The following is a 13,985-nucleotide window of genomic DNA, read 5'->3' as shown; positions in this document are numbered from 1 at the left end:
TTGAAAAAAAAAAAAAAAAGGAAAGCCTTTAAGGCCACCAGTACCCCACGCTGACAAATCAAACCATTTGTATATAAAATACCTCATGACTGAGTGTGTCTCTCAGAAGCCCTTGCAGGACTTATTAAAATACACGTCACTGAGCTCCAGCACCAGAGCTTCTGATTCGGTGGGGCTGGGTTCAGAAATCTGCATTCCTGACAAGTTCTCAGGTGATTGCAGTTGGTCTAGGAAGAGACTTTGAGAAGCACTGCGCTGAACGCAGAGAGGTCATGTGTTTCCACCGTCATTCCCTGTAATCTGAGCTGCCCTTCTTTGGGCCTTAATTCCCCCGTCTCTAACGTGAGAGTAACATAGTATACCCCGCGGGGCTGCTGGGAGGATGAGAGACATGTATGTGCGTGCCTGGCACGTGCTGGGCTCACAGTATGTGGTAAATATGTGATATGGTTTGGCTGTGTCCCCACTGAAATCTCACCTTGAATTGCAATAATCCTCATGTCGAGTGCAGGGCCGGGTGGAGATAATTGAATCATGAAGGCAGTTCCCCCATACTGCTCTCGTGGTAGTGAATAAGTCTCACAAGATCTGATGGTTTTATAAACGGGAGTTCCCCTGCACAAGCTGTCTTTCCTGCCGCCATGTAAGACGTCCCTTTGCTCTTCCTTTGTCTTCTGCCATGATTGTGAGGCCTCCCCAGTCATGTGGAACTGTGAGTCCATTAAACCTCTTTCCAAGTTACCCAGTCTCAGGTATGTCTTTATTAGCAGCATGAAACGGACTAATGCAACATGACTCCATTACTGTTACATGCCCAACATGGCTACGTAGCCTGGGTGTCTTTTATATGTTCCATGTACCTACCATACTGCTATGCACATAGTAGGAGCTCAAAAAATATGAATGTAGGTAGAGTAAGTTCCAGGCAAAGGAAAGAGCTTGTGCAATGGCCCAGAGGCAGGAGGGTGTACAGAAGTCAGGGAGCCTGTAACTTGTGGCAGAGGCAGAGTCTGTGTACAGGAGTGTGATACACTATGCTTAAAAGTTTGGACTTTGTTCTAAGGGCAACAGGAAGCCATTAAGCAAGGGAGTCATTCCAAGATTTTAGAAAAACCAGGTAGGAGGCAGGTGAACTTGCCAAGGTAAGAGACAGTGTGGCCTGGACCAGGGTGGTGGTGGCGGGGAGGCACAGAGGTCCAGTGTGGTCCCATCACAAGGTGATGGAAGAACCTTGAAGGGTGAGAGAAGGGGTGAGCCCCAGGGCTCATTTTGATGAAGGAGAAAGTTTCATCTGAATTCAGGAAGTCAAAGGACTACCTTAGGGCATTTGCCAGAGTGTGAGGCCAAATAACTGATTTCCTTCCTAAGACCCTGCCCATCTACTCAGTGAGTCAACCTCCTTGGGTGTTAGAAACAGCCACCAATGTAGAAATGGCAAGTTGCTCACAAACTGGATGGTTCTATGCCTACGGGGGCAAGGCTGGTCCTGATCCGTGGGCAGCAGGAAGGGAGTCCATGTTTGGTCTACAAATAGCCCCAAGGCAGTATTTCTGAAGCCATGGCCCCTCTCCCAGACTGCTGTGTTCTTGTTGATTGCTGGCACATTCCACCAAGGCAGTAAGGCATGGCCAAACACCTCATATCCCATCCTGAACCCACACCTCACTGGGTCACCAAGTGGCAGAAGCATTTTAATTTAAAATGAAAGGACAGCAGACCATCTCCAGGCAAACCAGTGGGCTCCAGGCAGACACGAAACTTCTGAAGTGGGGAAGAGGGAAGTGAATCTTGAAAAGAATGGATCAAGGGGTTGGGAAGGGAGACACATCTCCCTCAGCCTTTGATCTGTGCAGCCCCACAATGACAGAAGTAGTAACACAAGCTGGGAACACATTTTGCTTTCGTATGACTCATTCAGGAAAGGAAAATGGAAAATTACCACTCTCCTCTCCCCCTTTCCCAGATAGGAACAGGTGCTCTTCCTTGCTGGGGAAGAGCCTGGGTGTGCGACCTGCTGGCGGGATACCTGGGCCGTCTCATACAGCCACTGGCTCCTTCCTCACGCTCTTGGTGCTCCCAGGCTTTTCCAGGCAGGGTGCAGACAGCCAGAGCTTAATGAGCTTTTAAGACTGGAGATGCTATTTGCCTGGGGTTGCTGTGCAGCCTAGACTGAGGGTGACTCATGCCGAATATATCTTGCCTAGACTGTGACAATTCGCAGCATCTCTCACTACTAAACTACAAAATGTTGTTCCCTCACTCTCCCTCACCCTGGGCCATCTGTTTGTCTCTATTACTGGGTACACAGTACTGTCAGGGGACTTCTGCCCCCTCCTACATGGCTCACTTCAGGGCTGCCACTCCACACATTACAAACCTACACATCTAAGACCCGGAACCAGCCCTTCTGTTCAGCAGCAACATGTCCACCCCCAGCTCCAAGCTGGGGAGCGGGGGACCGAACTAAAGTGATTAACAAATGGTAAATTGTGCTCAACGATTTCAATGAGTAATTAAGAGAAAGAAGATGGAAGACCTAGCTGCAGAAGAAATATTAGGTATTGATATATGACATTGTTATAAACTGTCACATCACTGTCACCTGCCACGTCACCTGTCATTGTCATGTCACAGTCACCTATTGCCTGCCACCTGTTGCATTCACCTATTACCTGAATCATCACCTGTTGCTTGTCACATGTCACTGTCACCTGTCGCCTATCATGTCACATCACTCATCTGTCCTGACATCTGTTACCTGTCACATCACTACCATGTCACAGGTCATTTGTGTGTCCTTGGCATGTCCTTGTCATGTTACAAGCATGCCATATCCTTGGTGTGTCACATCATTGGCATGGCACATCATTAGCATGGCTATGTAATAAGCACATCTTTAACATGTAAAAAGCAGGCCATTAGCATGTCATTGCCATGGCTTCAACACATAAGCATGCTGCATGTTCCTGACATGTGAGACATCCTTAGTGTGTAAGGGGTGTGTCCTTAGCATGTTATGCACATGCCCTTAGCATGTAATGTGCATGTTCCTGCAACGTTCTGTCCTTGGCATGCAGCAAGCATGTCCTTAACATGTTTTAGGATGTCACCTGTCAAATGGCACTGTCACTATATCACCTGTCAAATGTCACCTGTCACATGTAATGTCACCTGTTATGTCATGTCACCTGTCAAATGTCACGTGACTTGTCACTGTTACATAGCACTGTCCTCAGTCACTGTCACATGTAATGTCACTGTCACATGTAACTGTTCCTGCACTGTCATATGTCATGGTCACAAGTCACCTGTTAAATATCACGTGACCTACCATATGGTCAACAGCCACTGTCACATGTAATGTCACTGTCATCTATCACTGTCTCCTATCAGTCACCTGTAACTCACATCATTGTCACCTATCACCTGCCATGTCCTTAGCATTTCCTTACCATATTTTCAGCATGCAATAAACATATCAGCATGTAAAAGGCATGTCTTTTGCACATCACATGTAACAGGCATGTTCAAATAGGCATGTTCATGTCACATGTACTTGGCATGCACATGTCAGAAATCCTTAGCATATCACACATGTGCTTGGTGTACAATAAACATGTAACAGTCATGGCCATAACATGTTATGAGCACATGATTAAAAATGTAGTATGCCAGTGGCATGTAGGCATGACTATAGGATGCAGTGAGCATGTAATTGGCATGTCCTATCATGTCAGGACGTAACAAGCATGCCCTTAGTATGTAATAGGTATGACCATAGTATAAACCTAATACTATGTAAAAGCATGTAACACACGTATAAGAATGCCAGTGCTGGCCAGGCGCGGTGGCTCAAGCCTGTAATCCCAGCACTTTGGGAGGCCGAGACGGGCGGATCACGAGGTCAGGAGATCGAGACCATCCTGGCTAACATGGTGAAACCCCGTCTCTACTAAAAAAATACAAAAAACTAGCCGGGCGAGGTGGTGGGTGCCTGTAGTCCCAGCTACTTGGGAGGCTGAGGCAGGAGAATGGCGTGAACCTGGGGAGGCGGAGCTTGCAGTGAGCTGAGATCCGGCCACTGCACTCCAGCCCGGGCGACAGAGCGAGACTCCATCTCAAAAAAAAAAGAATGCCAGTACCATGTAATATGCATGGCAATGGCATGTAATTGCCACATGATAAACATAACTTAACGTGAGTGGCATGTAATGTGCATGCTAGTGTCATGTAAATATGTGTGATCAGAGCATGTAATAAGTGTGCCATCACGTCTTTGGCATGTAACTTGCATGTAAAAAGCATGCCTGTGGCATTATGAAGCATGTCTTAGCACATTGGTGCCACATCCTTGACATGTAATAGATATGACCATAGCATGCAATATATGTCTTCAAATGTCACTAGCATACAACAGCCATGTCTTCAAATGTAGCTAGCATGCAATAACCATGTCAGTGGCGTGTAATAGGCATAACCATAGGATGCAATGGGTATGTAATTGGCATGTTGTGGCATGTCGGTAGCATGTAACAAGTGTGTCCTTACCATGTAGTGGGCATGATAATCACATAAAACAGGCATGGCCATAGTGTGATGAGCATGTGACATACATATTTTATGTCACCAGCAGTAATATAAATGATAGCTAGTCATTGGCATGTGATATGCACATCTTCACATCAGTGGCACATAAATATGCATGACATGTTAATATGCATGACGATTGCATGCAATAGGCATGTCTTCAATGTCCCTGGCATGTAAAAGGCATGAGCACTACACCAATAGCCATGCATTAGCATGTTGGTGGCACATAAAAGGTATGTTATAGGCATGCCAACAGCTATGCCTTCACATGTCACTAGCATGCAATAGGCACGTCAGTTGTATGTAACATACATGGCAATAGCATGTGACGGGCATACAATTTATTTGCAGGTCAGTGGCATGTAACAGGCATGACCATGGCATGTGATGGGCATACAAGTCATTTCTTTGCATGTCAGTGACATGTAATAGGAATGACTGACATGTAATGGACATGTGGCACACTGCATGTCACCTGTTACCTGTTAGTGTCACCTGTCACTGGAGCTGTCACCAGTCACATCACTGTCACTCATATCACATGTCACTGTCACATTACCTGCCACATCGTCACATTACCTGCAACATCACCAGTCACCCATCACCTGTTACATATCACCCATCACCTGTCACATCACCTGCCACCTGTCACTGCCATGTCACTTGTCACTGTCACCATCACACATCACTGTCACATCACATTTCATTGTCATGTGTCACCTGCTGTCACGTTTTACTGTCACCTGTCACATCACCGGCTGTCACATCACCTGCCATGTCACTGTCACCTGTCAAGGTCATGTCACATCACCTGTCATGTTAGTCACCTGTCACCTTACTGTCACGTCATTGTCACCTGTCACGTCATTGTCACTCGTCACTGTCAACCTGTCACCTGACTCATGACACCTATCACTGTCACCTGTTACAAGTCAATGTCACCTGTCATTGTCAACCTGTTACCTGTGACTTGTCACCTGTCACTGTCACCCATCACTCTCACATGTCATCTGTCACTGTAATCTGTCACCTGTCTGTCCTGGCACATTTTGCAAGAATGCTACATGTAGTTATCATGTTAGCTTGGCACAATTCACAAGAATGCCTCCTGTACTAAGCATGTCATTGGCATGTCACATGTCAGTATTTCATAAGCATTACATGGCACATGGACATCACTAGTGTGTGTGTGTGTGTGTGTGTGTATATATATATATTTTATTTTATTTTATTTTCGAGATGGAGTCTCGCTCTGTCCCCCAGGCTGGAGTGCAGTGGCCGGATCTCAGCTCACTGCAAGCTCCGCCTCCCGGGTTTACGCCATTCTCCTGCCTCAGCCTCCCGAGTAGCTGGGACTACAGATGCCCGCCACCTCACCTGGCTAGTTTTTTGTATTTTTTAGTAGAGACGGGGTTTCACCATGTTAGCCAGGATGGTCTCAATCTCCTGACCTCATGATTCACCCGTCTCGGCCTCCCAAAGTGCTGGGATTACAGGCTTGAGCCACCGCGCCCAGCCCTGACGTCACTAGTATATTGCAAGTGTGTCATATATGTTGTGTGCATTTTGCATGTCACATGTTGCAAGTAGGTCATGCATGTCATGAATGTCACAGCATGTTGAAAGTAACATGTGGGTCATAAAGCACATGCATGTCATAAACATGTCACAGAGCACATGTCATGTCACAAACGTCGTGTTGTAGAAGTGACATGAAATGTGTCAAGATGACATGCTGCATGTCATGTATGTTATGCCTTTCAGAATCATGATATGCATGCACGCATGTCAGGCACAAGGCTATATGGTACACGCACAACATATGTAATATATGTGATGTTACATGCAGAATATTTGTAATATACATGTTACAAGTATGTATATACATATGACACAGAACATGTGTAATGTATATGCAGAACATATACATGTATGTTATGACATGCAGTATGCGTAATGTGTTGTGTAGAACATGTGACATCACACTTGTGTAATATAAATGCTATATGCACATTTATGTAATGTGATATACACAACATATGTGACATATGCACCACATGTGCACCACACATGTAATATGTTTAATGTTACAGCACATATGTAATGTGTGGTATTACATGCACAACACATTTTATATGTGCAATGTTACATATACATGTTATGCACAACATATGTAATGCTATATTTTACACATTATATATACAATACATCATGTGCTTATGTAATGTATGTTACACAACATATATGTACTGTTACACATGTATATGTGTATACATGGATATCATACATATGTTACATATAAATGTTATATGTCACATTATCTATGTTAGCTGTTGATAAATACAAACACACACACACATATATATATGAGTCACCATCTTGAGAAACCAAGAATTCAACAGGTGGTCCTCTGAAGATTTTTGCCTATCAGCTTCTAATTCCTACACAGGCAAAATGATAGTATTCACACGAATAAACCATGCTGACACAATGACACAAAGTTTACCCTGAGCTTACTCCTCTGAGTTTCACAACTCAACCAAACTCCACCTACTGCAACTCTGTCAGAAGCAAGATCACTGACACAGACATCTCTACAGGGGAGGACTGCCTTCTTCTAGCTGTTTCCAGGGAGATGAGGATTAAAGCAAACTCAACCGGGGAGTTGCAAAACGCATCTTGGGTTTTGGAGTCAGGCTGAGCTGGGTTGTGATCTGGGCCTTCTTATTCAGTAGCTGTGCTGTCTTTTGTTTTGTTTTGTTTTTGAGACAGAGTCTCGCTCTGTCACCCAGGTTTGAGTGCAGGGGCTCAATCTCAGCTCACTGCAACCTCCACCTCCTAGGTCTAAGCAATTCTCCTGCCTTAGCTTCCTGAGTAGCTGGGATTACAGGTGCATGCCACCATGCCTGGCTAATTTTTGTATTTTTAGTAGAGATGGGGTTTCACCATGATAAGCTGTGCTTCCTTGGGCAAGTTACTCAACTTCTCTGGGCCCTGGTTTCCTCAGCTGTAAAGTGGAGAATTCCAGGTATATGCGGCTGGCACAGAATAAGGGGTCAGAACAGCATGACCTCTACACAGTGCGGAATGTTTGTGCTTTTTGGCAGAGTGTGTCCTGTCACAGGAAGGTAAAGGTGACTTCATCTAACATTAGAGAAGTGTTTGCCTGCTGATTATGTCAGCGGCTCCAGCTCAGGCAGTAGCAGGGTATGAAAGCTGACCTTGGGAAGTGGTAACTGCCATGCCTCTGAGGTCTGTGGGAAAGAAGAGCAAGGCCTTCCCTATAGCAGAAGCCTAGCTGGAATGACAGACCCAAGTAAATGGGGTTGGATGAGCTCCTTGTTCCCCCTGAGATACTGTGGTCTAAATGGCTACTCCATGACACCTTGACCACCTCGATTCCAAGTCACCCATCACCTGAATGGGATTATTTCATACTTGAGAGGAGAGTTACCTTTGGTTCTGAAGCTGCCGATGGTGTTTTCCACATTTTGGGGTATGAGTCCTGAAGGCAGGGCAGACACACCATTATAGAGACCTGTGGCTCCAAGCTGAGCCAGTCACACAAGCCGAGAGACCACTGGCCCAACTGGAGTCAAATGTGAATGAGCTAAGCTGAAGTTTTCAGGAACAGTCTCAGGTAAGCCTCGGCACACAGTATCTCCAGCCCTTATAAGACTCTGATCTCTCAAGACAGATTCCGTAAAAGCTCTATAATCTGGAGGCTCTTGGAGGAGTGTGATGTCTCTGTTTCTGTTATCCAGTGCTCAGGAAAAACGAAACTCTCTGAGTCCAGAAGCAGGAGGATGGTGTTCAACAGCATTCGACAGGGCATTACAAGAGACACAGCTGGCTGGCTTTTTTTTTTTTTTTTTTGGAGACAGAGTCTCACTCTGTCACTCAGGCTGGAGGGCAGTGGCGGCGCAATCTCGGCTCACTGCAACCTCCACTTCCTAGGTTCAAGCAATTCTCCAGCCTCAGCCTCCCAAGTGTCTGGGACCACTGCAACCTCCACTTCCTGGGTTCAAGCAATTCTCCAGCCTCAGCCTCCCGAGTAGCTGGGACCACAGGCGCGTGCCATCACACCCAGCTAATTTTTGTACTTTTGTGTAGAGACGAGGTTTTGGCATATTGCCTAGGCTGGTCTTAAACTCCTGAGCTCAAAAAGATCCACTCAAAGTGGGTGGATTACAGGCATGAGCCAACCCACCTGGCCTTGGCTTGATCCTTATAAGAAATAGCTGTTGGCACTCATACCAATGGCTACACATCCTCAGTGGGCTGAGAGGGGCAGAAGCTTAAAGGAGGCTTAGGGGGGAGAGCATGGACATTTCAATGCATCAGTACATCAATGGCTCATTCACACCCTGAGGCAGGTGTCGAAGACAGACCATTATATTCTTTGCAGATGATGTTGCTGAGTACAACAATCCTGTCCCATACAGAAATAAATCACAGCCCCCAGAGCAAACTTAGATGGGCTATTCTTTTTTTTTTTTTTGAGACACAGCCTTGCTCTGTCGCTCAGGCTGGAGTTTCAGTGGCGCAATCTCAGCTCACTGCAGCCTCTGCCTCCCAGGTTCCAGCAATTCTCCTGCCTCAGCCTCCTGGGTAGCTGGGATTACAGGCGCACGTTACCAGGTCCGGCTAATTTTGGTATTTTTTTTTAGTAGAGATGGGGCTTCACCATGTTGGCCAAGCTGGTCTGGAACTCCTGACCTCAGGTGATCTGCCCGCCTCAACCTCCCAAAGTGCTGGGATTACAGGCGTGAGCCACCGTGCCCAGCCGATGGGCTATTCTTATACCTCAGCCCAAATCATTTCTCTTAGCCAATACAGTACGTTGAGTCAAGGTCTCAGATACCACTAACTGAAAAAGTAAGCCCGACATGCTGGCTCATGCCTGTAATTCCAGCATTTTGGGAGGCCAAGGTGAGAGGATTGCTTGAGCCCAGGAGTTTGGGACCAGCCTGGGCAACATAGAAAGATCCTGTCTTTACAATAAATAAATAAAAATTAGCTAAGCGAAGTGGCAGGCACCTATAGTCCCAGGTACTTGGGAGGCTGAGGTGGGAGGATCACTTGAGCCCAGGAGTTCAAGGTTGTAATGAGCTATGATCACGCCACTGCACTCCAGACTGGGAGACAGAGTGAGACTCTGTCTCTTCAAGAGAAATAAAGTAAGGAAACCGTAAGATTGTGTATGGGCCTTTATAAGTGAACTCTGCCATCCCCCTAGTCTGCCCAACTCTGTGAGGGTAGAGGATAAAGGAGCCAGTATTGACCTAAGGAAGACAGGGATGAAACGCTGATTCCGCGGGCTCCCACCGAACTTTGATTAGAAAGTGTGAGCGATCTATTCCTTCAAGGATGATGCCCCTCCCTGTTAAAGCAAAGGAATTAAAGACATTGTTTCCAGCTGGGCGCAGGGGCTCACACCTGTAATCCCAGCACTTTGGGAGGCTAAGGCAGGAGGACTGCTTGAGCCCAGGAGTTTGAGACTAGCCTGGGCAACATGGTGAAACCCCATCTCTACTAAAAATACAAAAAATTAGTCGGGCGTGGTGGTGCACGCCAACAGTCTCAGCTACTTGAGAGGCTAAGATGGGAGAATCACCTGAGCCAGGGAAGTCAAGGCTGCAATGAGCCGAAATTGCACCATCGCACTCCAGCCTGGGCAAAAGAACAAGACCCTATCTCGAATTAAAAAAAAAAAAAAAAAATTGTTTCTACTGAATTTTATACCTGTAGCAAGAGAACATTTTGGAACCCCAGCTTACCTGAAACAGCAGATATTTTGTCAGGCAGTTGCAGGGTTTGCCTTGGACAAATGGATTTAGTGTTGAGTGATTTTTAACTGTCTTTTTCTTTTTTCTTTTTTTTTTTTTGAGATGGAGTTTTGCTCATTGCCCAGGCTGGAGTGCAACAGCACGATCTCGGTTCACTGCAACCTCCGCCTCCCGGGTTCAAGTGATTCTTCTGCCTCAGCCTCCCAAGTAGCTGGGGATTACAGGCGTGCGGCACCATGCCTGGCTAATTTTGTATTTTTAGTAGAGGCGGGGTTTCACCATGTTGGTCAGGCTGGTCTCGAACTCCTGACCTCAGGTGGTCCACCTGCCTGGGTCTCCCAAAGTGCTGGGATTACAGGTGTGAGTCATTGAGCCCGGCCTTACCTGCCTTTTTCTTTGACAACATCTACCCTATTGATACCTATATTGATTCCAATATGAACAGGGTGGTATTCAGAAAACTGAAGTGCCGCAAGGTTCTACGAGAAAACTTGGTTGATCCTCAACATCCGATTTCATCATATTTAGGATGCACCACTATGATCTAAGGTATGAGTGATACTGTGCTCAGGTAGGGAAGTGCTCCTGTTCTTAGGAGATACATGCTGAAATATTTAGGAAGAAGTTTCAAGCTGCTTGAGACATTTTCGAATGGTTCAGGGGAAAAGCACACACACACTAAGAGGGAGATACAACAGAACAACTGCCGAGTCTCGGTGGGTATCTTGGTTTCCATTACATTATTTTTTTTTCAATGTTTTGATGTTGCTTAGACGTCTATTAAAAGAGCACTGTTTAAATGAACTTTACAGTAGGGGTGAGGACACTACAGACTGTGAGCCTAACCCAGTCCATGGCCTGGCTCTGGACGTAAAGGTTTAAGGAACACGGCCAAACTCGTTCGTATTGCCTATGGCTGCTTTCCCGCCACAATGGCAGAGCTGAGTCACTGCAACAGAAACCATATGGCCCGCAAAGCCCAAAATACGCACTGTCTGGCCCTTTACAGAAAAAGTGTGCCAACCCCGGCTTCAGAGGAAATCGTATTTTCAGCAGCAACTTCCTTTAGAAGTCTTTGTAGGCTTAGAATAGGTTTTTCCCAAACCTCAAGAGCACACGTTGCTGAGATGGTGAAGGATAACACTTCCTCGCTTTCCTTCTACAAAGTAAATGTGAGTGACGAGAGAGAGAGAGTGCCGTATCTGGCCAGGAGGCTGCCATGTACAGTTAGTGAGAAAGAAATAACGAGGCTTGGCAGGGCATGGTGGCTCACGTCTGTAATCCTAGCACTTTGGGAGGCTGAGGCTGGTGAATCACTTACGCCCAGGAGTTTGAGACCAGTCTGGGAAACATGGTGAAACCCCATGTTTACAAAAAAAATTTAAAAAGTAGCCGGGCACGGTGGCACCATGCCTGTGGTCCCAGCTCCTCAGGAGGCTGAGGCAGGAGGATCACTTCAACCCAGGAGTCTGAGGCTTCAGTGAGCCTTGATGGTGCCACTGCACTCCTGCCTGGGTGACAGAGCAAGACCCTGTCTCAAAAAATAAATAAATAAATAATAAAAGAACAGGCTTTGAATCATTAAAGGATGATACTGTTAGCAAGACATTTTCTGTAGGACAAGAAAATCCTACAGAGAAAGCAAACTGAGGCAACAGAAACAACCCTGTGGTCAAAGCCAGAGGCCCAGGCTAGGACCCAGTCTCAGACACTGGCCAAATCAAGTCACTCAACCTCTCTGGGCCTTCTTACTTGTATATATAACATACCAGGAATGGATGCTCTAGCAGTTGATGGTTAAGGGGCTTTCAAATTCTCTAATCTTTTTTTTGTCTCGCTCTGCCACCGAGGCTGGAGTGCAGTGGTGTGATCATGGCTCACTGTGCCTCAAACTCCTGGGCTCAAGGGATCCTCCCTCCTGCCTCAATTCCTGAATAGCTGGATTACAGGCAGCCGCCACCACACCCACCTAATTTTTAATTTTTTTTGTAGAGATGCGGGGGTCTCACTGTATTGCCCAGGCTGGTCTCAAACTCCTGGCCTTAAGTGAACCACTCGCCTCGGCCTCCCAAAGCACTGGAATTACAGGTGTCAGCCACCATGCCTGCCCCAATTCTCTAATTCTGTGGCAACTATTGAGTAAATAATTCCATACAAAAGTAGTCATTACTGCCGGGCACGGTGGCTCACGCCTGTAATCCCAGCACTTTGGGAGGCTGAGGCGGGTGGATCACGTGAGGTGAGGACTTCAAGACCAGCCTGGCCAACATGGTGAAACCCCATCTCTACTAAAAATACAAAAATTAGCCTGGCATGGTGGCGCACGCCTGTAATCCCAGCTACTCGGGAGGCTGAGGCAGGAGAATCGCTTGAACCTGGGAGGTGGAGGTTGCAGGGAGCCGAGATCAAGTCACTGCACTCCAGCCTGGGCAACAGGGCAAGACTCCGTCAAAAAAAAAAAAAAAAAAAAAAAGGTAGTCATTACCTAGGATGTCTTGGAACTGCACTTTTTTCTTTTCTTTTCTTTTTTTTTTTTTTTGAGACAGAGTCTCACTTTGTCTCCCAGGCTGGAGTGCAATGGCATGATCTTGGCTCACTGCAACTTCTGCCTCCTGGGTTCAAGCGATTTTCCCTGCCTCAGCCTCCCCAGTAGCTGGGATTACAGGCACCTGCCACCACGCCCAGCTAATTTTTTGTATTTTTACTAGAGACGGGGTTTCACCATGTTGGCCAGGCTGGTCTTGAACTCCTGACCTCAGGCGATCTGCCCGCCTCAGCCTCCCAAAGTGCTGAGATTACAGGCATGAGCAACCATATCCGGCCTTATTTTTAGTAACAGATTTTAGGAGATCTGGGGTGGGTCAACTCAATATAATAAGCAAAGATTACATATCAAAAAAAGTCTTTGGAACATACATTTTAGCCCTTATAAGCGACAGAAATGTACTTCTGCATTTACTACAGCTCCTGGCACCAAGAAAGGTGGGTACATTAAAAGGCACTCAAAGATAAGATACCAGTGGTCAACCAGTGAGCAAGAACAGAGAGCAGCTATTCCCAATACTACCGCCCAGGTGGAGCTTGCGTTCTCAATGGGGCAATATCGCCCCCAAGGGACAAAAATTTGTTATTGGGGGAGTGAAAAAAAGTATATGTATTTATGCTTTTAATGCATAAAGTGCACACACACACACATAGTACATAAGCAGTTGTAGTTTATCTTTGGCATTAACATTTCATGGAGCTGTGCACGGTGGCTCAAGCCTGTAATCCCCGCACTTTGGGAGGCTGAGGTGGGTGGATCACTTGAGGTCAGGAGTTCGAGACCAGCCTGGCCAACATAGTGAAATCCCCGTCTTTACTAAAAGTACAAAAAAGTAAAACGGGTAAAAAAATTAGGCCAGGCACAGTGGCTCACACCTGTAACCTAGCACACTTTGGGAGGCCAAGTCGGGCAGATCACCTGAGGTCAGGAGTTCGAGACCAGCCTAGCCAACATGGCGAAACTACAAATACAAAAATTAGCCAGGCGTAGTGGTGTGTGCCTGTAATCCCAGTTACTAAGGAAGCTGAGACAGGAGAAGCGCTTGAACCCAGGAGGCAGAG

General features: G+C 46.4%; 1 long non-coding RNA gene across 1 annotated transcript in view; it reads left to right on the top strand.

Moving 5' to 3' along the window:
• The window catches only part of LOC117089337, a 43,529-nt gene that overhangs the window by 24,195 nt on the left and 5,349 nt on the right, over positions 1-13,985 (top strand). The window lies entirely within an intron of this gene.

This window comes from Trachypithecus francoisi, unplaced genomic scaffold (genome assembly GCF_009764315.1).
Source record: "Trachypithecus francoisi isolate TF-2019V2 unplaced genomic scaffold, Tfra_2.0 Lachesis_group11, whole genome shotgun sequence".
NCBI lineage: Eukaryota > Metazoa > Chordata > Mammalia > Primates > Cercopithecidae > Trachypithecus > Trachypithecus francoisi.
Note: the sequence above shows the minus strand (reverse complement) of the source record. Positions and strands in the feature narration are given on the sequence as shown.